This window comes from Hyperolius riggenbachi, chromosome 10 (genome assembly GCF_040937935.1).
Source record: "Hyperolius riggenbachi isolate aHypRig1 chromosome 10, aHypRig1.pri, whole genome shotgun sequence".
Taxonomy (NCBI): domain Eukaryota; kingdom Metazoa; phylum Chordata; class Amphibia; order Anura; family Hyperoliidae; genus Hyperolius; species Hyperolius riggenbachi.
Genome location: NC_090655.1, coordinates 80,429,836 through 80,455,153, shown reverse-complemented (window position 1 = coordinate 80,455,153; position 25,318 = coordinate 80,429,836).

The following is a 25,318-nucleotide window of genomic DNA, read 5'->3' as shown; positions in this document are numbered from 1 at the left end:
AAGCTGACATTCCCGTGCAGAGCGATACATTTCCGCCTTGTGCGGTGATTATATAGATTTATCTAGAAAAAGTAACAAAATGTCCATTCATAAACATTAGAGCAAGCGGTATGCGGACGTGGTTTAGCGCTTCCTCTGCAGTAACGATAAGCATGCGGAATGCATGTTAAGTGAATAGGACAGACCTCCCAAGCAGCAGCAGAGAGAGCAGCACACGGAGGGACTCAGGCAGCTTCTCTGTTTCCGCAAGCCTACCGACAGCCTTCTTCGGAAAATCTCTGCACTTGTATCGCAACAGGCAACATTTTTATGAATGACCACCCAGAAGTCTAAAATACCGACAGCTGTGTTTTCCCGCACTGATTCTCATTACCGACAACATTTATGAATGATACCCAATCACATTGATTGAGGAAGTTCCCCCTGTTGGTGTCTTTTGAAGCATGCACTTTACTTAACATTGTTTGTGTCTTGTTACCTCCCTCTTGGCAACCAAACAACAAAAAATCCCCCTCCTCTCTCTTTCTGAGTATACATAAATAATGGACACTATGCTTGTGGCGCATACCACATTTCAAACATTGAATTGGGTAGGACATGTACGCTATGCTTAGTGCCTCTTACCTGATTGGCTGTATCCATATAGCTTTGCATTTACTTATTGTTTGAGTCAAACAGTAATGCCCCTTACTTGGGATGTCTCTGCTCTGCATTTTGTGCCGATTTTCCTGCTGTAATTTCAATATTATTAATTTGTTCATCACTTTATTTACATGTATATTATCCCTTGTGTACCATGATATAACATTGTTTAATCCTTAATATTGAGTGACACTTTGTGAAAAAACAGTTGTTTTTAATTTAGGGACATTGTAATCAGCCCTGGTAACTATTTGCGTTCCAAGCCGGCATAGCACTTCCTGAAGTGACGCATTTCCGTTTGACGGTGACGCACTTCTGGCTGCCGGGCTTGGTTACCCATGTGCGCTTGCCATTGATGGGCATAGACCAGCACACAGCGACATAATGGATGCGCTACAGGGAAGGGAATCACGTGGACTCTTGCGCTCCATGACTCATTTTCAACACCGCTTGGAAGGCGGATATATTTGCGCTCCAGCTGATGACGTTCTTCACTCGGACAGCTTGTCCTATCAGAGCGCTCCATCCACGAAGGTCCCCAGCTCTTAAAGGGATACTTAAGTCAAAAATAAAAAATGATTTTTACTCACCTGGGGCATCCCTCAGCCCCCTGAAACTGTATGGTGCCCTCACAGCCTCGCTCCGATCCACCTGTCCCCACCGGCGGCTACTTCCGGGTTCGGCGACAGCCGCTGACAGGCTGGGAACGCGAGTGATTCTCCGCGTTCCCAGCTGCTATATCCCCCTCTATGTTGCTATAGCGTATAACATATACGCTTTTGCTGCATAGAGGGTGATATAGCGGCTGGGAACGCGGAGAATCACTCGCATTTTTCATTTTTGACTTAAGTATCCCTTGAAGCAACTCCTTTTCTTATGATACACTGCTCCTGAGGAAGTGGTTATCTTTAACCACGACACGTGTGGAGCGTCTGGCCCTCATCTGAATGCTGCTATCAATTCCAGGACCCTCCAGTATCGGTATATGTATGCTACAACCCCATAAATAACTTTTGACTTGCATTACTGATCCCTATATGCACTGTTCATGCACTTTTACCTGAACACTCATGTTCTTTGAGCATTATATCTATCCTTATTTCTTAGCACTTTGGTCACTATAGGGCTTATTACTGTAGCATGTCATTTTCAGGTCTTGACCGGGGTCTGGGATTGCCTTACATTGGGCTCAAACATTGAACCCAATTTTTGACAATTTAAGCAGTTACAGGGCTGATTGTTTACATAGGTGGTGAGACACTTCTTATTGATCATTGGTCCGCAATTGATGTATTGTGGTGAGTTGCTGCTTGTTAGCTGTAACTTTTTTAATTATTTTATGTGTTCTTTGCATGGTGTCCAATAAAGATTGTTTACATTTGGAATGGTGGTGCAGCCTGTATTTCCAAGACCTCTTTTTTCTTTTTTATGGTTAAGGTATGATGCTTTTTGTCCTGGTAGCTGCACACCAGTACTATTGAGGAGTGCAGATTATTTCTATTGCATATCAATCCCAGTCACACAGTGACCAATTGGGCAAAGTTTGAGAACCCTTCCATTAACAGTGTAAGAATGGCTGCAGTTTACATTTTCCCAGTGAATGTTGTATTTATCTCCGCCCACTTTTTGGTTATGAGGATAAAAAGTATCCTATATGTTATTTCAGGTAATGTACTATGTGTGTGCCAAATTTCATTCAAATTCCTTTAGCCATTTTTGCGTGATCAAGTAACAAACATCCGCACTTCCCCTTTTATAATATTAGTAGGATATGCTGCATTTTCTATATGAACTGCATTTTCTATATGGGCTAATGTGCTTCATTTTCTGTATGGGCTAATGTGCTGCAATTCATTTATAGGCTGATGTTTCTATATGGATTAACCTGCTTATTTTCTATATGGGCTAACATGCTGCATTTTATTAATGGACTGCATATTGTATATGGGCCAATGTGCTGCATTTTATATATGGACTGCATTTTCTACATGGGCTAACATGCTGCATTTTCTATATGGGCTAAAGTGCTGCATTTTCGACATGGGCTAACGTGCTGCATTTTATTAATGGACTGCATTTTCTACATCGGCTAACAAGCTGCATTTTCTATATGGGCTAAACGTGCTGCATTTTCCATATGGGCCAATGTGATGCATTTTATATATGGACTGCATTCGGAGCAGTGCTTTTCAGCGCTGCTAGATTTGAGCGCAGCCGGCGCCACCATAGACTATTATAGGAATCACATCACACAGCGCTCAGTGAGTAACGTTGGGGCCGTCAAAAGACGGAGCTGAAGTTGCTTAAAAAACACAAGAATTCGGCCTCCAGCAATCGCTGGAAGCCAAATTATATCATCCCCCCCCCCCCCCCCCCCATCCATGGTGGCCTGGAGGGGGAATAGTAATTAACATGGCCCGGACTTGTGCAGAAGCAGGATCAGCCATGTACTGGCTGTGTCCTGCGCCCAAGTCTACCGGCGCAGATTTCACATGTATGCACTGCATTTTCTATACTGGCTAACGTGCTGCATTTTCTGATATGTTATTTCAATAAAACTCTACCCGACCGGTTTCACTGTTAAGTTTCATCAGGGGCTAAAAGAGCAAAAGGCTGAAACGGCATATTTATACCTTCTAAAACTCATGCCGGTCGGGTGAGGCGGACATTTGGCTGAACGGCGTCCTGTGAGTTTATATGCTGTATATCGTTTTGGGTCCCTGTCACAAGGTCCCTGATGTGAGTGATTGTTCATTAATGTTTTTTATTGGGAGTTTTATTGAAATAAATGCTTTTAAGAGAGATACGCTTAGATGAGTTCTCATATATTCTTTGCATGCAACCACCGTGGGTACTACTATTTGAGTGAGCGTGGACATCTTAGCCCAGTAATTAGAAGACCAGCTGGGAAGATACTGGCCGCTGGTCCTATGATGCCCTGTTTCAGACCCTGTAATTAAGGTCTGATAGAATCTGGTAAGCGCACTTGTTTTGTGGTGCAATATTGGTGGAGGAATTTGAGACTAGCGCCGAAGTTATACATCTTATTTATTGGAAGGACACAGAACTGGAGTGTTTTGAACTGTGGCAGCTTATCTCAATGAGAATTTTCTAACTGTTCAGAGTTTATTTATATGATTGCGCTGATATAGTTTATATATTCCTAAATTACCACCTTGAACTAATGTTTTTATGTTAATGGAGTAATTCATATTTTAATATAAATCAACATTTATAACGGTATTTAACAGTATTTATAAATTAAATGTACTGTTTCCATAACTCCACAGGCCTTTGTCGAATAAGTTCTGGATCGGTGGGATCAAGGAGGATTGAGAAGACTCTGAACTCTCCAGAGGCTTCCCACTACTGAGGTAAGTATTCAATTATCTTTTTTCGCTTCAGGTACCCTTGAAAGGATACATGAGGTGACATGATGAGATACAGTGACTTGCAAAAGTATTTGCCCCCCTTGAAGTTTTCCACATTTTGTCACATTACTGCCAGAAACATGAATCAATTTTATTGGAATTTCACATGAAAGACCAATACAAAGTACTGTACACGTGAGAAGTGGGATGAAAATCCTATATGATTCCAAACATTTTTTACAAAACAATAACTGCAAAGTGGGGTGTGGGCGTAATTATTCAGCCCCTTTTGGTCTGAGTGCAGTCAGTTGCCCATAGACATTGCCTGATGAGTGCTAATGACTAAATAGAGTGCACCTGTGTGTAATCTAATGTCAGTGCAAATACAGCTGCGCTGTGACGGCCTCAGGGGTTGTCTAAGAGAATCTTGGGAGCAACAACACCATGAAGTCCAAAGAACACACCAGACAGGTCAGGGATAATAACCTTATTGAGGTTATTGAGAAATTTAAAGCAGGCTTAGGCTACAAAATGATTACCAAAGCCTTGAACATCCCACGGAGCACTGTTCAAGCGATCATTCAGAAATGGAAGGAGTATGGCACAACTGTAAACCTACCAAGACAAGGCCGTCCACCTAAACTCACAGGCCAAACAAGGAGAGCGCTGATCAGAAATGCAATCAAGAGGCCCATGGTGACTCTGGACGAGCTGCAGAGATCTACAGCTCAGGTGGGGGAATCTGTCCATAGGTTCACCTTCCAGCAGGACAACGACCCTAAACTTAAAGCCAGGGCAACAATGGAATGGTTTAAAACAAAACATATCCATGTGTTAGAATGGCCCAGCCAAAGTCCAGATCTAAATCCAATCGAGAATCTGTAGCAAGATCTGAAAACTGCTGTTCACAAACGCTGTCCATCTAATCTGACTGAGCTGGAGCTGTTTTGCAAAGAAGAATGGGCAAGGATTTCAGTCTCTAGATGTGCAAAGCTGGTAGAGACATACCCTAAAAGACTGGCAGCTGTAATTGCAGCAAAAGGTGGTTCTACAAAGTATTGACTCAGGGGGCTGAATAATTATGCACACCCCACTTTTCAGTTATTTATTTGTAAAAAATGTTTGGAATCATGTATGATTTTCGTTCCACTTCTCACGTGTACACCACTTTGTAATGGTCTTTTATGTGGAATTCCAATAAAATTGATTCATGTTTGTGGCAGTAATGTGACAAAATGTGGAAAACTTCAAGGGGGCCAAATACTTTTGCAAGCCACTGTAGACATGTCTATGTACAGCGCCAAATATACAAATAACTATGCTGTGTTCCTTTTTTTCTTTCCCTGCCTGAAAGAGTTAAACATCAGGAATGCAAGTGACTGGCTTGGGACTGGATGGGACCACAGCGTAACCCTCAGTGATAAGGAATTACAGCCATAATACAGAAAATGGCTTCTGAGAGCAGAAAATAGATTAAAAAGGGTCAACAGTTCATAGACTTTAGCTCTGGCATACTTCAATGAAGGGTTATTGAGCAGAGACAATGAAACAGTAAAAACTTAAAAAGTAGATTTAAATATAAAATAAAACTTCTGCCGCTGAGGGAGTCATCAGATACTCACTTTGCCCATGCGCTGCAGCTACAAACTTCTTCCTGTTCTTGTGTTCCATCTCACATTAAGAGTGCTTCCTAGGGGACGCTCTTGCTGTGAGATGGAACACAAGAACAGGAAGAAGATTGTAGCTGCAGCGCATGGAGCATGGCCGAAGTGAGTATCTAATGACTGCTGAGCAGCTGCTGCTGCTTCCCCACTGATCCTGACTACCTATACAGCGGCATCTAATACTGACTATCTATACAGAGGCATCTAGTACTATCTATACTGAGGCATCTAATCCTGACTATTTATACAGAGGCATCTAATCCTGACTATCTATACCACGTGTCAAACTCTGGCCCGTGGGCCAAATTTGGCCCGCAGCGCCAGAAAACTTGGCCCGCAAGTGCTTTCCTGATTTTACATTGATTTTGGCCCGTGGCCATGCTCCCGGCTCCGCCCCCTCCCACAGTAAGTTTGCGCTGCCCTCCTTCCTTGTATGAGTGATAGGGCGTGATTACGCTCAAACACTCGCTTGCTCCACCTAACTAATGACATGAGGGGTTTTACTTCCTGGCTGCCGCTCCATTACCTCCTGGAGTCGGAGACCCGTCCTGCACAGAAGTCCATTCCCCTGATGCTCTTCACATGCCTAGCGCCATGGCATGCAGCAGTGATGTGAACACAGCAGGGCGGCTCCCCCAGTAACATCGCGTATACAGGAAATACTTCCTGTATACGCGCCTTCTGTGTCGGAGCCGCTCTGCTGTGTTCACATCACTGCTGCATGCCATGGCGCTGGGCATGCGAAGAGCATCAGGGGAGTAGACTTCTGTGCAGGACGGGCCGCCGACTCCAGGAGGTAATGGAGCGGCGGCCAGGGAAAAAGGGGTGGCAGGCTGGCTACCTACAGGGGACAGCTACCTATCTAATCTATACTGGGGGACAGCTACCTAATCTATACAGGGGGAAAGCTACCTATCTAATCTATACTGGGGGACAGCTACCTATCTAATCTATACTGTGTACAGCTGCCTATCTATCTAATCTATACAGGGACAGCTACCTATCTAATCTATACTGGGGGACAGCTACCTAATCTATACAGGGGGAAAGCTACCTATGTAATCTATACTTGGGGACAGCTACCTATCTAATCTATACTGTGTACAGCTGCCTATCTATCTAATCTATACAGGGGACAGCTACCTATCTATCTAATCTATACAGGGGACAGCTACCTATCTAATCTATACTGGGGGACAGCTGCCTATCTATCTAATCTATACAGGGGACAGCTACCTATCTAATCTATACTGGGGACAGCTACCTATCTAATCTATACAGGGGACAGCTACCTATCTAACCTATACAGGGGACAGCTACCTATCTAATCTATGCTGGGGGACAGCTGCCTATCTATCTAATCTATACAGGGGACAGCTACCTATCTAATCTATACTGGGGACAGCTACCTATCTAATCTATACAGGGGACAGCTACCTATCTAACCTATACAGGGGACATCTACCTATCTAATCTATACAGGGGACAGCTACCTATCTAATCTATACTGGGGACAGCTACCTATCTAATCTATACTGGGGACAGCTACCTATCTAATCTATACAGGGGACAGCTACCTATCTAATCTATACAGGGGAGAGCTGCCTATCTAATCTATACAGGGGACAGCTGCATATCTAATCTATACAGGGGACAGCTGCCTATCTAATCTATACTGGGGGGCAGCTACCTAGCTAATCTATACTGGGGGACAGCTACCTATCTATCTAATCTATACAGGGGACAGCTACCTATCTAATCTATGCTGGGGGACAGCTGCCTATCTATCTAATCTATACAGGGGACAGCTACCTATCTAATCTATACTGGGGACAGCTACCTATCTAATCTATACAGGGGACAGCTACCTATCTAACCTATACAGGGGACATCTACCTATCTAATCTATACAGGGGACAGCTACCTATCTAATCTATACTGGGGACAGCTACCTATCTAATCTATACTGGGGACAGCTACCTATCTAATCTATACAGGGGACAGCTACCTATCTAATCTATACAGGGGAGAGCTGCCTATCTAATCTATACTAGGGGACAGCTACCTAGCTAATTTATACTGGGGACAGCTACCTATCTAATCTATACTGGGGACAGCTACCTATCTAATCTATACTGGGGACAGCTACCTATCTAATCTATACAGGGGACAGCTACCTATCTAATCTATACAGGGGAGAGCTGCCTATCTAATCTATACAGGGGACAGCTGCATATCTAATCTATACAGGGGACAGCTGCCTATCTAATCTATACTGGGGGGCAGCTACCTAGCTAATCTATACTGTGTACAGCTGCCTATCTATCTAATCTATACAGGGGACAGCTACCTATCTATCTAATCTATACAGGGGACAGCTACCTATCTAATCTATACAGGGGACAGCTACCTATCTAATCTATACTGGGGACAGCTACCTATCTAATCTGTACAGGGGACAGCTACCTATCTAACCTATACAGGGGACAGCTACCTATCTAATCTATACAGGGGACAGCTACCTATCTAATCTATACTGGGGACAGCTACCTATCTAATCTATACTGGGGACAGCTACCTATCTAATCTATACAGGGGACAGCTACCTATCTAATCTATACAGGGGAGAGCTGCCTATCTAATCTATACAGGGGACAGCTGCATATCTAATCTATACAGGGGACAGCTGCCTATCTAATCTATACTGGGGGGCAGCTACCTAGCTAATCTATACTGGGGGACAGCTGCCTATCTATCTAATCTATACAGGGGACAGCTACCTATCTAATCTATACAGGGGACAGCTACCTATCTAACCTATACAGGGGACAGCTACCTATCTAATCTATACAGGGGACAGCTACCTATCTAATCTATACAGGGGACAGCTACCTATCTAATCTATACTGGGGACAGCTACCTATCTAATCTATACAGGGGACAGCTACCTATCTAATCTAATCTATACAGGGGAGAGCTGCCTATCTAATCTATACTAGGGGACAGCTACCTAGCTAATTTATACTGGGGACAGCTACCTATCTAATCTAATCTATAAAGGGGACAGCTGCCTATCTAATCTATACAGGGGACAGCTACCTATCTTATCTACTGGGGATAGCTACCTATCTAATCTATACAGGGGTCACCTGCCTATCTAATCTATAAAGGGGACAGCTGCCTATCTAATCTATAAAGGGGACAGCTGCCTATCTAATCTATACTGGGGACAGCTACCTATCTAATCTATACTGGGGGACAGCTGCCTATCTATCTAATCTATACAGGGGATAGCTACCTATCTAATCTATACTGGGGGACAGCTGCCTATCTATCTAATCTATACAGGGGACAGCTACCTATCTAACCTATACAGGGGACAGCTACCTATCTAACCTATACAGGGGACAGCTACCTATCTAATCTATACAGGGGACAGCTACCTATCTAATCTATACTGGGGACAGCTACCTATCTAATCTATACTGGGGACAGCTACCTATCTAATCTATACAGGGGACAGCTACCTATCTAATCTATACAGGGGACAGCTACCTATCTAATCTATACAGGGGAGAGCTGCCTATCTAATGTATACAGGGGACAGCTGCCTATCTAATCTATACAGGGGACAGCTACCTATCTTATCTACTGGGGTCAGCTACCTATCTAATCTATACAGGGGTCACCTGCCTATCTAATCTATACAGGGGACAGCTACCTGTCTAATCTATACTGGGGACAGCTGCCTATCTAATCTATGCTGGGGACAGCTACCTATCTAATCTATAAAGGGGACAGCTGCCTATCTAATCTATACAGGGGACAGCTACCTATCTTATCTACTGGGGACAGCTACCTATCTAATCTATACAGGGGTCACCTTCCTATCTAATCTATACAGGGGACAGCTACCTGTCTAATCTATACTGGGGACAGCTGCCTATCTAATCTATACTGGGGACAGCTACCTATCTAATCTATACTGGGGACAGCTACCTATCTAATCTATACTGGGGACAGCTACCTATCTAATCTATACTGGGGACAGCTACCTATCTAATCTATACAGGGGACAGCTACCTATCTAATCTATACTGGGGACAGCTACCTATCTAATCTATACAGGGGACAGCTACCTATCTAATCTATACAGGGGAGAGCTGCCTATCTAATCTATACTAGGGGACAGCTACCTAGCTAATTTATACTGGGGACAGCTACCTATCTAATCTATAAAGGGGACAGCTGCCTATCTAATCTATACAGGGGACAGCTACCTATCTAATCTATACAGGGGGAAAGCTACCTATGTAATCTATACTTGGGGACAGCTACCTATCTAATCTATACTGTGTACAGCTGCCTATCTATCTAATCTATACAGGGGACAGCTACCTATCTAATCTATACTGGGGGACAGCTGCCTATCTATCTAATCTATACAGGGGATAGCTACCTATCTAATCTATACTGGGGGACAGCTGCCTATCTATCTAATCTATACAGGGGACAGCTACCTATCTAACCTATACAGGGGACAGCTACCTATCTAACCTATACAGGGGACAGCTACCTATCTAATCTATACAGGGGACAGCTACCTATCTAATCTATACTGGGGACAGCTACCTATCTAATCTATACTGGGGACAGCTACCTATCTAATCTATACAGGGGACAGCTACCTATCTAATCTATACAGGGGAGAGCTGCCTATCTAATGTATACAGGGGACAGCTGCATATCTAATCTATACTAGGGGACAGCTACCTAGCTAATTTATACTGGGGACAGCTACCTATCTAATCTATACAGGGGACAGCTACCTATCTAATCTATACAGGGGAGAGCTGCCTATCTAATGTATACAGGGGACAGCTGCCTATCTAATCTATACAGGGGACAGCTACCTATCTAATCTATACAGGGGACAGCTGCCTATCTAATCTATACAGGGGACAGCTGCCTATCTAATCTATACTGGGGACAGCTGCCTATCTAATCTATACTGGGGACAGCTACCTAGCTAATTTATACTGGGGACAGCTACCTATCTAATCTATACAGGGGACAGCTACCTATCTAATCTATACAGGGGAGAGCTGCCTATCTAATGTATACAGGGGACAGCTGCCTATCTAATCTATACAGGGGACAGCTACCTATCTTATCTACTGGGGTCAGCTACCTATCTAATCTATACAGGGGTCACCTGCCTATCTAATCTATACAGGGGACAGCTACCTGTCTAATCTATACTGGGGACAGCTGCCTATCTAATCTATGCTGGGGACAGCTACCTATCTAATCTATAAAGGGGACAGCTGCCTATCTAATCTATACAGGGGACAGCTACCTATCTTATCTACTGGGGACAGCTACCTATCTAATCTATACAGGGGTCACCTTCCTATCTAATCTATACAGGGGACAGCTACCTGTCTAATCTATACTGGGGACAGCTGCCTATCTAATCTATAAAGGGGACAGCTGCCTATCTAATCTACACTGGGGACAGCTACCTATCTAATCTATACTGGGGACAGCTACCTATCTAATCTATACTGGGGACAGCTACCTATCTAATCTATACAGGGGATAGCTACCTATCTAATCTATACTGGGGACAGCTACCTATCTAATCTAAACAGGGGACAGCTACCTATCTAATCTATAAAGGGGACAGCTACCTATCTAATCTATACTGGGGACAGCTACCTATCTAATCTATACTGGGGACAGCTACCTATCTAATCTATACAGGGGACAGCTACCTATCTAATCTATACTGGGGACAGCTGCCTATCTAATCTATACAGGGGACAGCTACCTATCTAATCTATACAGGGGACAGCTGCCTATCTCATCTATACTGGGGACAGCTGCCTATCTAATCTATACTGGGGACAGCTACCTAACTAATCTATACTGGGGACAGCTACCTATCTAATCTATACAGGAGACAGCTGCCTATCTAATCTATAAAGGGGACAGCTGCCTATCTAATCTATACTGGGGACAGCTACCTATCTAATATATACAGGGGACAGCTACCTATCTAATCTATACTGGGGACAGCTACCTATCTAATCTATACAGGGGACAGCTACCTATCTAATCTATACTGGGGACAGCTACCTATCTAATCTATACTGGGGACAGCTACCTATCTAATCTATACAGGGGGCAGCTACCTATCTAATCTATACTGGGGACAGCTACCTATCTAATCTATACAGGGGAGAGCTACCTATCTAATCTATACAGGGGAGAGCTGCCTATCTAATCTATACAGGGGACACCTGCCTATCTAATCTATACAGGGGACAGCTGCCTATCTAATCTATACAGGGGACAGCTGCCTATCTAATCTATACAGGGGACACCTGCCTATCTAATCTATACAGGGGACACCTGCCTATCTAATCTATACAGGCGACAGCTGCCTAGCTAATCTATACTGGGACAGCTGCCTATCTAATCTATAAAGCGGACAGCTGCCTATTTAATCTATACTGGGGACAGCTACCTATCTAATCTATACTGGGGACAGCTACCTATCTAATCTGTACTGGGGACAGCTACCTATCTAATCTATACAGGGGATAGCTACCTATCTAATCTATACTGGGGACAGCTACCTATCTAATCTATACAGGGGACAGCTACCTATCTAATCTATAAAGGGGACAGCTACCTATCTAATCTATACTGGGGGCAGCTACCTATCTAATCTATACTGGGGACAGCTACCTATCTAATCTATACAGGGGACAGCTACCTATCTAATCTATACTGGGGACAGCTGCCTATCTAATCTATACAGGGGACAGCTACCTATCTAATCTATACCTGGGGACAGCTACCTATCTAATCTATACAGGGGACAGCTGCCTATCTAATCTATACTGGGGACAGCTACCTATCTAATCTATACTGGGGACAGCTACCTATCTACTCTATACAAGGGACAGCTACCTATCTAATCTATACAGGGGACAGCTGCCTATCTAATCTATACAGGGGACAGCTGCCTATCTAATCTATACAGGGGACAGCTGCCTATCTAATCTATACAGGGGACAGCTGCCTATCTAATCTATAAAGGGGACAGCTGCCTATCTAATCTATACTGGGGACAGCTACCTATCTAATCTATACAGGGGACAGCTACCTATCTAATCTATACTGGGGACAGCTACCTATCTAATCTATACAGGGGACAGCTACCTATCTAATCTATACAGGGGACAGCTACCTATCTAATCTATACAGGGGACAGCTACCTATCTAATCTATACTGGGGACAGCTACCTATCTAATCTATACTGGGGACAGCTACCTATCTAATCTATACAGGGGACAGCTACCTATCTAATCTATACTGGGGGACAGCTACCTATCTAATCTATACAGGGGACAGCTGCCTATCTAATCTATACTGGGGACAGCTACCTATCTAATCTATACAGGGGAGAGCTACCTATCTAATCTATACAGGGGAGAGCTGCCTATCTAATCTATACAGGGGAGAGCTGCCTATCTAATCTATACAGGGGACAGCTGCCTATCTAATCTATACAGGGGACACCTGCCTATCTAATCTATACAGGGGACAGCTGCCTATCTAATCTATACAGGGGACACCTGCCTATCTAATCTATACAGGGGACACCTGCCTATCTAATCTATACAGGGGACACCTGCCTATCTAATCTATACAGGGGACAGCTGCCTAGCTAATCTATACTGGGGACAGCTACCTAGCTAATCTATACTGGGGACAGCTGCCTATCTAATCTATACAGGGGACAGCTGCCTATCTAATCTATACTGGGGGACAGCTACCTATCTAATCTATACAGGGGTCAGCTGCCTATCTAATCTATAAAGGGGACAGCTGCCTATCTACTCTATACAGGGGACAGCTACCTATCTACTCTATACAAGGGACAGCTACCTATCTAATCTATACTGGGGACAGCTACCTATCTAATTTATACAGAGGACAGCTACCTATCTAATCTATACTGGGGGAAAGCTACCTATCTAATCTAACAGGGGACAGCTACCTATCTACTCTATACAGGGGACAGCTACCCATCTACTCTATACAAGGGACAGCTACCTATCTAATCTATACAGGGGACAGCTGCCTATCTAATCTATACAGGGGACAGCTGTCTATCTAATTTATACAGAGGACAGCTACCTATCTAATCTATACTAGGGGACAGCTACCTATCTACTCTATATACAGGGCCAGGGACAGCTACCTATCTACTCTATACAAGGGACAGCTACCTATCTAATCTATACAGGGGACAGCTGCCTATCTAATCTATACAGGGGACAGCTGCCTATCTAATCTATACAGGGGACAGCTGCCTATCTAATCTATACAGGTGACAGCTGCCTATCTAATCTATACTGGGAGGCAGCTACCTAGCTAATCTATACTGGGGACAGCTACCTATCTAGTCTATACAGGGGACAGCTGCCTATCTAATGTATACAGGGGACAGCTGCCTATCTAATCTATACTGGAGGACAGCTACCTAGCTAATCTATACTGGGGACAGCTACCTAGCTAATCTATACTGGGGACAGCTACCTATCTAGTCTATACAGGGGACAGCTACCTATCTAACCTATACTGGGGACAGCTACCTATCTAACCTATACAGAGGGCAGCTACCTATCTAACCTATACTGGGGTCAGCTACCTATCTAATCTATACAGGGGACAGCTACCTATCTAATCTATACTGGGGACAGCTACCTAGCTAACCTATACTGGGAAAACCTACCTAGCTAATCTATACTGGACGCACCTACCTAGCTAATCTATACTGGGGAAACCTACCTAGCTAATCTATACTGGAGGTACCTACCTACCTAGCTAATCTGTATTGGGGACAACTACCTAGCTATCCTATACTGGGTGCACCTATGCTGGTCTACTTATACTGGGCCACCTACCTGACTAACCCATACTGGGGGCACCTACTTAGCTAACCTATACTGGGGGCACCTATGCCTTACTAACCTATACGGGTTGCACCTACCTAGCTAAACTATACTGGATGCACCTATGTCTACCTGAACTGGGAGTACTTACCTGGCTAACCTATACATGGGGCACCTATGCCTGAATAAACTATACTGGGGGCACCTATACCTGGCTTCCTATACACTCCAGCTGTACCTGGCTACCTACTTATACTGAGGGTGTTTTTTTTTTCTTATTGTCTCACCATAGCTATAACATGCGGTACACTGTCAGGTCTGTGCGATCATTCCAAATGGAAAAGGGGGGGGGGGGTTAAATATGACTGTTGGCCCTCGACCTGGTCTAAGTTTTAAATTTCCGCCCTCCGTCTATTTGAGTTTGACACCCCTGATCTATACAGAGGCATCTAATCCTGACTATCTATACAGAGGCATCTAATCCTGACTTTCTATACAGAGGCATCTAATCCTGACTTTCTATACAGAGGCATCTAATCCTGGCTACCTATACAGAGGCATCTAATCCTAACTATCTATACGGAGGCATCTAATCCTGACTAGCTATACAGAGGCATCTAATCCGGACTATCTATACAGAGGCATCTAATCCTGGCTACCTATACTGAGGCATCTAATACTGATTATCTAAACAGAGGCATCTAATCTTGGCTACCTATATAGAGGCATCTAATCCGGACCATTAAGAGTTCTGGCTCCCACAGAGTGGTTAGACACTTCTACTCAATTAGTCACCCTCATTAAGGACACCTGTCTTAACTAGTCACCTGTATAAAAGACACCTGTCCACAGAATCAATCAATCAAGCAGACTCCAAACTCTCCAACATGGGAAAGACCAAAGAGCTGTCCAAGGATGTCAGAGACAAAATTGTAGACCTGCACAAGGCTGGAATGGGCTACAAAACCATTAGCAAGAAGCTGGGAGAGAAGGTGACAACTGTTGGTGCGATTGTTCGAAAATGGAAGGAGCACAAAATGACCATCAATCGACCTCGCTCTGGGGCTCCACACAAGATCTCACCTCGTGGGGTGTCAATGGTTCTGAGAAAGGTGAAAAAGCATCCTAGAACTACACGGGAGGAGTTAGTGAATGACCTCAAATTAGCAGGGACCACAGTCACCAAGAAAACCATTGGAAACACATTACACCGCAATGGATTAAAATCCTGCAGCGCTCGCAAGGTCCCCCTGCTCAAGAAGGCACATGTGCAGGCCCGTCTGAAGTTTGCCAATGAACACCTGAATGATTCTGTGAGTGACTGGGAGAAGGTGCTGTGGTCTAAAGAGACCAAAATAGAGCTCTTTGGCATTAACTCAACTCGCTGTGTTTGGAGGAAGAAAAATGCTGCCTATGACCCCCAAAACACCGTCCCCACCGTCAAGCATGGGGGTGGAAACATTTTGCTTTGGGGGTGTTTTTCTGCTAAGGGCACAGGACAACTTAATCGCATTAACGGGAAAATGGACGGAGCCATGTATCGTAAAAACCTGAACGACAACCTTCTTCCCTCTGCCAGGAAACTGAAAATGGGTCGTGGATGGGTGTTCCAGCACGACAATGACCCAAAACATACAGCAAAGGCAACAAAGGAGTGGCTCAAGAAGAAGCACATTAAGGTCATGGAGTGGCCTAGTCAGTCTTCGGACCTTAATCCAATAGAAAACCTATGGAGGGAGCTCAAGCTCAGAGTTGCACAGAGACAGCCTCGAAACCTTAGGGATTTAGAGATGATCTGCAAAGAGGAGTGGACCAACATTCCTCCTAAAATGTGTGCAAACTTGGTCATCAATTACAAGAAACGTTTGACCTCTGTGCTTGCAAACAAGGGTTTTTCCACTAAGTATTAAGTCTTTTATTGTTAGAGGGTTCAAAAACTTATTTCACTCAATGAAATGCAAATCAGTTGCTATCTTTTATTTAAGGTTATTTTTTCGATTTTCCTTTTGATGTGCTATCTGCCACTGTTAAAATAAACCTACCATTGAAATGATACTGTTCTGAGACTTTTCATTTCTTTGTCATTGGACAAACTTACAAAATCAGTGAGGGGTCAAATAATTATTTCCTCCACTGTATACAGAGCCATCTAATCCGGATTATGTATACAGAGGCATCTAATCCTGACTACCTATACAGAGGCATCTAATCCTGGCTACCTATACAGAGGCATCTAATCCGGACTATCTATACATAGGCATCTAATCCTTACTACCTATACAGAGGCATCAAATCCTGATTACCTATACAGAGGCATCAAATCCTGACTACCTATACAGAGGCATCAAATCCTGACTACCTATACAGAGGCATCAAATCCTGACTACCTATACAGAGGCATCAAATCCTGACTACCTATACAGAGGCATCAAATCCTGACTACCTATACAGAGGCATCAAATCCTGACTACCTATACAGAGGCATCAAATCCTGACTACCTATACAGAGGCATCAAATCCTGACTACCTATACAGAGGCATCAAATCCTGACTACCTATACAGAGGCATCAAATCCTGACTACCTATACAGAGGCATCAAATCCTGACTACCTATACAGAGCCATCTAATCCTGACTATCTATATGACTCTGAGCTGAAGCCCTGTGTTATGGATTTAGCAGCATCTTGAGACCAGATATGAAGTGGTTGTCCAGCGGATGGGTGAGAGACTTCTGCTGTACAACGGTAGCTTTGTTTGTCTCTGGGCCGCAATGTCTTGTGTTTATACATGCTGCATCGCTTGCTTTTATACACGCTTCATGGTGGCATATTCCATACTCAAGAGTTCTAACTGATTCAACAACTGCGATTGAGTTGTGATCTGGACACTCTGCTGGAATAGTGCGGACACTGCCGGAATTATTGCAATGGCAATTGTTTGAGGAATGAGAGCATCAGTTTAAGGCGCCAAGCATCATTGCTTTTCCAACATGAATTGTGCTTGATGCTATTACCAAATTAATATCTGGGAATTGCAACCAGGGATACCTGCTCTCTGAACTGTTGCTCATAGCTAGTAGGTGTAGTCCAGCGGACCATTCCTGGCAGGTAGTTGTAGATGGTGTGTGAATGGCATTACAGCATGGGCCGACCATATTGTTTTTAATATTTTGACAAATCTGTCAAATATTTTACTAGATGTTCGTCTGACTATGCACTTTAACTTTTTCTAATGCACTAATAAAGTGACAACACAGTGGGTTTGTTGGACATATATATATATATATATATATATAGAGGCATCTAATCCTGGCTACCTATACAGAGGCATCTAATCCTGACTATCTATACAGAAGCATCTAATCCTGACTATATATATATATATATAGAGGCATCTAATCCTGGCTACCTATACAGAGGCATCTAATCCAGACTATCTATACAGAGGCATCTAATCCTGACTACCTATACAGAGGCATCTAATCCTGGCTACCTATACAGAGGCATCTAATCCTGACTATCTATACAGAGGTATCTAATCCTGGCTACCTATACAGAGGCATCTAATCCTGGCTACCTATACAGAGGCATCTAATCCTGACTATCTATACAGAGGTATCTAATCCTGGCTACCTATACAGAGGTATCTAATCCTGGCTACCTATACAGAGGCATCTAATCCTGGCTACCTATACAGAGGCATCTAATCCGGACTATCTATACAGAGGCATCTAATTCTGACTATCAATACAGAGGTATCTAATCCTGACTACCTATACAGAGCCATCTAATCCTGGCTACATATACAGAGCCATCTAATCCGGACTATGTATACAGAGGCATCTAATCCTGACTACCTATACAGAGGCATCTAATCCGGACTATCTATACAGAGGCATCTAATTCTGACTACCTATACAGTGACATCAAATCCTGACTACCTATACAGAGGCATCAAATCCTGACTACCTATACACAGGCATCAAATCCTGACTACCTATACAGAGGCATCAAATCCTGACTACCTATACAGAGGCATCTAATCCAGACTACCTATACAGAGCCATCTAATCCAGACTATCTATACGGCTCTGAGCTGAAGCCCTGTGTTATGGATTTAGCAGCATCTTGAGACCAGATAGGAAGTGGTTGTCCAGCGGATGGGTGAGAGACTTCTGCTGTACAACGGTAGCTTTGTTTGTCTCTGGGCCGCAATGTCTTGTGCTTACATATGCTGCATCGCTTGCTTTTGTACACGCTTCATGGTGGCATATTCCATACTCAAGAGTTCTAACTGATTCAACAACTGCGATTGAGTTGTGATCTGGACACTCTGCTGGAATAGTGCGGACACTGCCGGAATTATTGCAATGGCAATTGTTTGAGGAATGAGAGCATCAGTTTAGGCGCCAAGCATCATTGCTTTTCCAACATGAATTGTGCTTGATGCTATTACCAAATGAATATCTGGGAATTGCAACCAGGGATACCTGCTCTCTGAACTGTTGCTCATAGCTAGTAGGTGTAGTCCAGCGGACCATTCCTGGCAGGTAGTTGTAGATGGTGTGTGAATAGCATTACAGCATGGGCCGACCATATTGTTTTTAATATTTTGACAAATCTGTCAGATATTTTACTAGATGTTCGTCTGACTATGCACTTTAACTTTTTCTAATGCACTAATAAAGTGACAACACAGTGGGTTTGTTGGACATACACGCTCATTAGAGTGTTATTTTTTCCCCTTACCTTTTTCAATTACCTATACAGAAGCATCTAATCCTAGCTACCTATACAGAGGCATCTAATCTGGGCTATTTGTACAGAAGCATCTAATCCTGGCTACTTATAAAGAGGCATCTAATCCTGACTACCTATACAGAGCCATCTAATCCTTGCTACCTATACAGAGCCATCTAATCCTGGCTACCTATACAGAGGCATCTAATCCAGACTATCTATACAGAGGCATCTAATCCTGACTATATATATATATATAGAGGCATCTAATCCTGGCTACCTATACAGAGGCATCTAATCCTGACTATACAGAGGCATCTAATCCTGGCTACCTATACAGAGACATCTAATCCATACTATCTATACAGAGGCATCTAATCCTGACTACCTATACAGAGGCATCTAATCCTGACTACCTATACAGAAGCATCTAATCCTGACTATCTATACAGTGTTATCTAATCCTGGCTACCTATACAGATACATCTAATCCATACTATCTATACAAAGGCATCTAATCCTGGCTACCTATACGGAGGCATCTAATCCTGGCTACCTATACAGAGGCACCTAATCCTGACTATCTATACAGAGGCATCTAATCCTAGCTCCCTATACAGAGGCATCTAATCCTTGCTACCTATACAGAGGCATCTAATCCTGACTACCTATACAGAGCCATCTAATCCTGGCTACCTATACAGAGGCATCTAATCCAGACTATCTATACAGAGGCAGAGGACTATCTATACAGAGCGGTTGTCCAGCGGAAGGGTGAGCGACGTCTGCTTTACAACAGTAGCTTCATTTGTCTCGGCCGCAATGTCTTGTGCTTACACATGCTGCATCGCTTGCTTTTGTACACGCTTCATGGTGGCATATTCCATACTCATTTCTAACTGATTCAACAACTTGAGTTGTGATCTGGACACCACAAGTTTTCGCACCGGGTGCCACCAACCCTAGTAACGCCTCTGATACCAGGCATGGGCAAACTTGGCCCTCCAGCTGTTAAGGGAACTTCAAATCCCACAATGCATTGCAGAAGTGTGACAGCCACAGTCATGACTCATAAAGGCAAATGCATTGTGGGACTTGTAGTTCCTTAACAGCTGGAGGGTCAAGTTTGCCCATGCCTGATCTATACAGAGGCATCTAATCCTGACTATATATACTGAGGTACCTATTGCTAACTATCTATACAGAAGCATCTAATCCTAGCTACCTGTGCAGAGGCATCTAATCTGGGCTATCTGTACAGAGGCATCTAATCCTGGCTACCTATAAAGAGGAATCTAATCCTGGCTACCTATAAAGAGGAATCTAATCCTGACTATCTATACAGAGGCATCTAATCCTGACTATACAGAGGTATCTAATCCTGGCTACCTATACAGAGGCATCTAATCCTGGCTACCTCTACAGAGGCATGTAATCCTGGCTACCTATACAGAGGCACCTAATCCTGACTATCTATACAGAGGCATCTAATCCTGACTATACAGAGGCATCTAATCCTGGCTACCTATACAGAGACATCTAATCCTGACTATCTATACAGAGGCATCTAATCCTGACTACCTATACAGAAGCATCTAATCCTGACTATCTATACAGTGGCATCTAATCCTGGCTACCTATACAGAGGCATCTAATCCTGGCTACCTCTACAGAGGCATGTAATCCTGGCTACCTATACAGAGGCATCTAATCCTGGCTACCTCTACAGAGGCATGTAATCCTGGCTACCTATACAGAGGCACCTAATCCTGACTATCTATACAGAGGCATCTAATCCTAGCTCCCTATACAGAGGCATCTAATCCGGACTCCCTATACAGAGGCATCTAATCCTAGCTCCCTACACAGAGGCATCTAATCCTGACTATACAGAGGCATCTAATCTTGGCTACCTATACAGAGACATCTAATCCGGACTATATGTACAGAGGCATCTAATCCTGACTACCTATACAGAAGCATCTAATCCTGACTGTCTATACAGAGGCATCTAATCCTGGCTACCTATACAGAGGCATCTAATCTTAGCTCCCTATACAGAGGCATCTAATCCGGACTCCCTATACAGAGGCATCTAATCCTAGCTCCCTACACAGAGGCATCTAATCCTGACTATACAGAGGCATCTAATCTTGGCTACCTATACAGAGACATCTAATCCGGACTATATGTACAGAAGCATCTAATCCTGACTGTCTATACAGAGGCATCTAATCCTGGCTACCTATACAGAGGCATCTAATCTTAGCTCCCTATACAGAGGCATCTAATCCTTGCTACCTATTCAGAGCCATCTAATCCTGGCTACCTATACAGAGGCATCTAATCCAGACTATCTATACAGAGGCAGAGGACTATCTATACAGAGCGGTTGTCCAGCGGGTGGGTGAGAGACTTCTGCTTTACAACGGTAGTTTCGTTTGTCTCGGCCGCAATGTCTTGTGCTTACACATGCTGCATCGCTTGCTTTTGTAAATGCTTCATGGTGGCATATTCCATACTCAGTTCTAACTGATTCAACAACTGCGGTTGAGTTGTGATCTGGACACCACAAGTTTTCGCACCGGGTGCCACCAACCCTAGTAACGCCTCTGATACCAGGCATGGGCAAACTTGGCCCTCCAGCAGTTAAGGGAACTTCAAATCCCACAATGCATTGCAGAAGTGTGACAGCCACAGTCATGACTCATAAAGGCAAAGGCATTGTGGGACTTGTAGTTCCTTAACAGCTGGAGGGTCAAGTTTGCCCATGCCTGATCTATACAGAGGCATCTAATCCTGACTATATATACTGAGGTACCTATTGCTAACTATCTATACAGAAGCATCTAATCCTAGCTACCTGTGCAGAGGCATCTAATCTGGGCTATACAGAGGCATCTAATCCTGGCTACCTATAAAGAGGCATCTAATCCTGACTATCTATACAGAGGCATCTAATCCTGACTACCTATACAGAAGCATCTAATCCTGACTATCTATACAGTGGCATCTAATCCTGGCTACCTATACAGAGGCATCTAATCCTGGCTACCTCTACAGAGGCATGTAATCCTGGCTACCTATACAGAGGCACCTAATCCTGACTATCTATACAGAGGCATCTAATCCTAGCTCCCTATACAGAGGCATCTAATCCGGACTCCCTATACAGAGGCATCTAATCCTAGCTCCCTACACAGAGGCATCTAATCCTGACTATACAGAGGCATCTAATCTTGGCTACCTATACAGAGACATCTAATCCGGACTATATGTACAGAGGCATCTAATCCTGACTACCTATACAGAAGCATCTAATCCTGACTGTCTATACAGAGGCATCTAATCCTGGCTACCTATACAGAGGCATCTAATCTTAGCTCCCTATACAGAGGCATCTAATCCTTGCTACCTATTCAGAGCCATCTAATCCTGGCTACCTATACAGAGGCATCTAATCCAGACTATCTATACAGAGGCAGAGGACTATCTATACAGAGCGGTTGTCCAGCGGGTGGGTGAGAGACTTCTGCTTTACAACGGTAGTTTCGTTTGTCTCGGCCGCAATGTCTTGTGCTTACACATGCTGCATCGCTTGCTTTTGTAAATGCTTCATGGTGGCATATTCCATACTCAGTTCTAACTGATTCAACAACTGCGGTTGAGTTGTGATCTGGACACCACAAGTTTTCGCACCGGGTGCCACCAACCCTAGTAACGCCTCTGATACCAGGCATGGGCAAACTTGGCCCTCCAGCAGTTAAGGGAACTTCAAATCCCACAATGCATTGCAGAAGTGTGACAGCCACAGTCATGACTCATAAAGGCAAAGGCATTGTGGGACTTGTAGTTCCTTAATAGCTGGAGGTCCAAGTTTGCCCATGCCTGATCTATACAGAGGCATCTAATCCTGACTATATATACTGAGGTACCTATTGCTAACTATCTATACAGAAGCATCTAATCCTGGCTATGTATACTGAGGTACCTATTCCTAAGGGCCCATTTCCACTATCGCGAATTTGCATGCGTTTGCCGCAAGCCAATTCGCATAGCCCATACAAGTGGATGGGACTGTTTCCACTTGTCAGGATTTCTGAGCATTTTCGTCCGCGTCAAAAATTTGCATGGCAAAGCCATCAGAATTTGCATGCCGCTATACAGGTGTATGCGAATATCCATGCGAAATCGCACACAAATTCGCATGGAATCAATTGAAAAACACACAGGCACTGCCATGGTTAAATTCGCATACAGCGTTATTCATGCGAATTCGCATTAAAATTTGCATACAACCGCATGCAAATTTTTTCACACCGCACAAGTGGAAATGGGCCTCACTATCTATACAGAGCCATCTAATCCTGACTATCTATACTTAGGCATCTAATCCTGGCTACCTATAAAGAGGCATCTAATCCTGACTATCTATACTGAGGTACCTATTCCTGACTAGACAGAGAAATCTAATCCTGGCTATGTATACTAAGTTACCTATTCCTGACTAGCTATACAGAGGCATCTAATCCTAGCTATGTATACGGAGGTACCCATTCCTGACTATCTATACAGAGGCATCTAATCCTGGCTATATATACTGAGTTACCTATTCTTGGCTACCTATACAGAGGCATCTAATCCTGGCTACCTATACAGAGGCGTTTCCTTCCGGGTACCACGTGACAATGACGTCCATGCCACCTGCATCAGCGTGTAGCTGCATACGGAGGTCCACCGTGTGTCATCCACCCAGTGCTCACTGCGGATGGGTGAGAGACTTCTGCTTTACAACAATAGCTCCGTTTGTCTCTGGGCCGCAATGTCTTGTGCTTACATATGCTGCATCGCATGCTTTTGTACATGCTTCATGGTGGCATATTCCATACTCAAGAGTTCTAACTGATTCAACAACTGCGATTGAGTTGTGATCTGGACACTGCTGGAATAGTGTGGACACTGCTGGAATTATTGCGTTATGAATTGTTTGAGGAATTAAAGTATCAGTTTAAGGCGCAAAGCATCATTGTTTTTGCATCATGAATTGTGCTTGATGCTATTAACATTCAAATGAATATCTGGGGATTGCGACCAGGGATACCTGCTCTCTGAACTGTTGCTCAAACCTAGTAGGTGAAGTCCAGCGGACCATTCCTAGCACTGCCATGGCATGCACGTCCCGAGGTAGTGACCAAAAATAACAATACAGGACGACTTCCGAGGCCCTGCTGTATGACACTGATAGACTGTACTACCTTTAACGAGAATCTGTTATGGAGGGCAAGTCTGCCATCCATTCAAGTGAAAGGTATGCACTGACTGCAAACAGCTGTTTGTGTAGTGACGGCCGTGCTGGACTGGTGCGCACCATGACAAGAGTGCAGGTGATGACGGCTTTCCAGCCCATTTGGTCGCCGGGCTGAGGTAGCTGTAATGACAGAACAGTGACTGTCCAGCTGATCAAATTTGGTCTGTTCACAATGAAGTAACGACCTTATTGTCGTTGGTGTGCCACCCCTCGAGACACTCCTATAACTGGCGGTCATTGCTTCATTGTGATATGCAAGCCCCTTCACCGCGGCAAGGTAATGATCATGAAGGGGAATGGGCACATGTTCATGCCTTTTGTTTTGTTGTTGCAGCTGCAGTGCAGCCAGAAAAATTAGGCAGGCATGTACACGCACCAGAAAAAGTATTCTAGCGGCCACTGCTAGCAGCAGCCTTAAAAATTCAGGAATCCACCTGGAGTCCTGGACCCTGTTGGTGGTGGCGGAGAAGGCAGTCAAGCGGCCTGTGGGCAGAGGTGCTGTGTGGGGAGTGACTTAGTCTTGGGGCAGGCAGTCACACGGCGTGCAGGCAGAGATGCTGTGTGTGGGGACTGACTTAGTCTTCGGGCGGACAGTAGCCCTCCGGCATCCATGCCTCAT